General features: G+C 38.4%; 1 protein-coding gene across 2 annotated transcripts in view; it reads right to left on the bottom strand.

Moving 5' to 3' along the window:
- Nucleotides 1-1,816: 1,816 nt before the first annotated feature.
- Nucleotides 1,817-3,857, bottom strand: part of LOC126396248 (aquaporin-4-like) — a 28,140-nt gene continuing 26,099 nt past the window's right edge. For both annotated transcript variants that reach the window (XM_050054184.1, XM_050054185.1), the window contains one exon: nucleotides 1,817-2,615. The gene's annotated coding sequence lies outside the window, so the exon portion shown is untranslated. The remainder of the gene's footprint in view (nucleotides 2,616-3,857) is intronic.

Below are 3,857 nucleotides of genomic sequence, written 5' to 3'. Positions count from 1 at the left end.
GGATGTCGTATGCTGTAAAGCCCTGTGAGGCAAATTGTGATTTGTGATATTGGGCTTCATAAATAAAATTGAATTGAACTGAATTGAATTGAATTGAATCAAATTGTCCCGTTACAGGGTTGAATTTAAAACAATCTAAGTGACAAAGAAATTCCTAATAATGTTTGGGATTTCATGCCCAAGGTGGGAAAACGTATTTTCTCAGAGGTTCAAATAGTCCTTCATCAGATGCAATGTTCAGAAACACAATTATTTGTGGTATTTTTTTCAGTAACCAGAGAACCCAATGTGCACCGAATTCAGGCTGCGGCACCCATAAACAGCTATATTTGTCCTGAAATACAGGAATGAAGAGACTGGAAGATGTGTCTGGACTTTGCTGAATCCTCCTCAGTTATATTTATTCACAATTCAAAATCACAACGCATTCATTGTATACTGTTTGCATTAGTCCTTTATACCTTTAACCAGTATTTACTACTACTGCACATTTTCTGTCTTTTTTTAAACATATTTCCATGTTAATAAAACACATGTAAAATATGCCTTCAAACCTCAAAACAAGTAATTTGTCTCATGGTCCAGTTCTCATATCTCTACAGTCATTTCCCCCAATAAGTTTGGCTAGTTTTTGCATCTTAAATGCACTGACACACAGATACTATTAAGTATTATTGGAACTTTGCTCATCAGTATTAATGATGAAACATATTTACACAGTTAAACAAATAATCATCACTAATTATGTTTAAATGTACACTTGTACAGTGTACAGTGGCGAGACACAATCATATTTACACTTAAAACCATTTCTAACACGGCTTTAGAACACTGCTTTAGAAAATAATTTAAAACTATTATTTACTCTTAATAAGTCAAATAATGTACACAGAGCCAGTTTTTTTTTTTTTAAATGTAAACAAAACATAAACAATGGAGACATGTGACCCAAGCTACCATTTTCCCACTAGTATGTAAGCTAACAAAGAAATACAAGAGTGCACCGCAATTACTGTGACTCGCGGCAAGCACCTCTTTACAAAAAGTGAAACTAAACCATTTACCATTCGCCAGCAAGGGACATACAGCACCTCCTTCGGCGTTTTCGTTGAGAGCCAGGCCAGCGCTGCGCTACTACCCTTGCACTACTGCAGCATAACAGAGTCCCACTCTTTGAGCATAATGCAGGATCATATGCAGCATCACGGGAGATGGAATCCTCGTCGCCAAGAAAGCGCAAAAGGTAATAAAAAAGACAATGTGACTGCTGAATTCAAAAAACGAGGGTCAACATCGGGGTAGCCTTTCCCAGGTGGAGAGAGCTGCTGAGGGAGAGAGGTAATGCAATCACAGGCCAGCGCAGCTGTTAGCTAACAGCAGCTAACAGCAGCTAGCAGCTAACAGCGACAAGTGGCTCAACCTCACACACCTCACACACCTCATCCCTCTCCTTGCATCACTGCGTCGCTGTTAGCTGATAGCTGTAGCCTAATAATGCAACAGTAATAACTTTCGATAGAGTGATCACACTAACAATGACAACACTTTCACTGTCAGCAGTTCATTTCAGATTTATTATGTTTTGTCTTATAGCCTACTTAATTGTATGATTTGGAATAAGAATAAGTTGAGAAATGGGTACATATTATGGAAATTGTTCATAACAGGCCAGCTGGTATACAAAGCAAACTTACCTCTCTCAAATGCACATCTATGGAAGTCTTGTATTGTCATCCCAGGACGAATCACAAACAATACAGTCATGTAAAAATATACATATATTTTTAAATGCACAATAATGAGTCATTCAGAGAGTTATAAAATGTTTTTATTATTTAATTACACAGAAACCACATGACAGGTGCTATTCTCTCATCTATACTCTGTAAGTACAGTAATGTAATTAGTGTGTAAGTAGAGCCTACTTTCCCTGTAAATAGTGAGTAAGTAGAGTCTACTTTCCCTGGAAGTACAGACTAACACTGGAGAACCGGGCTGGATTATGAAGTTTGCACTGTTCTCCCCTCCTTAGTGTGTAAGTAGGATCTACTTTCCCTGTAATTTGTGTCTAAGTAGTAGAGCCTACTTTCCCTGGAAGTACAGACTAACACTGGGGAACCGGGCTGGATTATGAAGTTTGCACTCTTCTCCCCTCCTGAGTCTGTAGCTTGGCACTCACATGTTAACCCTTTAAACACAGTTAGTTCAATGCTTCACAAGGTAACAATATTACCAGAAAATAATACAAAGATTATTCAAAGTGTCCCTGACAAAAAATAACAGAGTTCCACTGGCTGTCTTATTCAAGTTCAAGTTCGGTTTTTTTCCTTCTGTTATAAACTGTTCAGATTAGTTTTAATCTTTTATTGTGCCAAATGCACTTTTTAAGTCAGAAGTCAAGTGGAAAAGGTCATTGTGATACTACTAACACACTGGAGTGTGACGCTCAAGTGATGGAGATGGAAGAATGGATGGGCTCCTGTGGATAAAAGGTAATCTTGATTCAACTCCTTGGGTCAAGGCAGAGATCAGGTTCATGGGTGGCTTGCCATCTCTCTCGTCACATAGAATATCAAATCCATATGTAATTTTCCATAGGATCTCAAAAACCTCACCTGTGTAGAAACAGAGCTATTACTATTTTGCATCATCAACTTCAGTTGTTTTATGGCCATAATCAATATCACATAAATACATCACAGTAACACAAAGTGAGCAGATGAATAACTTTTAACTGTACAGTTTTTCTCAGCATGGAATACTTAATCCTGTCTTTACATTTCACATAATGAATTATTAGCCTTTTAATCCATAACTTGTGATTATTAAGCATATTAATCAATTACAAATAATACGCACTTCCTTTTGAACTACAAAGTTAACCCTATGGGCCCGAACGACGCATAGTGCGTCCAAATTCACACCTGTTCTTCTCTATGGATTTTCTCCGCGACCGTGCGTCATAGCGAGAAGCCACGCATATCACGTGAAACAGCGGAACCGTAGCTTGTCACTTGCACTTGTCAGTAGTCCAGTGTTTTCACAGCGAAAAAAAAAAAGATAAAGTTACACTAAAATTATGTATAACAGAGCTCTCATACCGCTTTGCACACACATTACTCTTGGATGGATTACTCGCGAATGCAGGCTTGCACAGAAATGCCACGCATATCACATGAAAGCGCAGGACCAGAGCTTTCCAGTGATACCACACACATCATTGTGCTGTCATCCCAACATGCTATAAATACAGATAAGTTGTCTACAAAATAAAAACCTGACGAATTTCTTTACAATCCATTATACAGATCCTGTTATCAGTCACCTCATATAGTGAGGAATATCGTATCTTACCACGTCATAGTGAGAAGCCATGCATATCACGTGAAACAGCGGAACCGTAGCTTTCCAACAAGACCAAGCACTTGTCAGTAGTCCAATGTTTTCACAGCGAAAAAAACAGATAAAGTTATGTATAACAGAGCTCTCATACCGCTTTGCACACACATTACTCTTGGATGGATTACTCGCGAATGCAGGCTCGCACAGAAATGCCACGCATATCACATGAAAGTGCAGGACCAGAGCTTTTCAGTGATACCACACACATCATTGTGCTGTCATCCCATCACGCTAAAAGTACAGATCAGTTGTCTACAAAATAAAAACCTGACGAATTTCTTCACAATCAATTATACAGATCTTGTTATCAGTCACCTCATATAGTGAGGAATATCGTATCTTACCACGTCTTAGGCTTGCGTGTGTTTCTCCCTGTCTATCCATATTTTTAGTCCAGCTTTCAAGATGCAAGTATCTTCATATTGTCCAGTTGACACTCCATCAAACTTTGTATG

The sequence above is a fragment of the Epinephelus moara genome, chromosome 10, assembly GCF_006386435.1.
Source record: "Epinephelus moara isolate mb chromosome 10, YSFRI_EMoa_1.0, whole genome shotgun sequence".
Taxonomy (NCBI): Eukaryota; Metazoa; Chordata; class Actinopteri; order Perciformes; family Serranidae; genus Epinephelus; species Epinephelus moara.
This window is presented reverse-complemented; position numbering and strand designations above follow the sequence as displayed.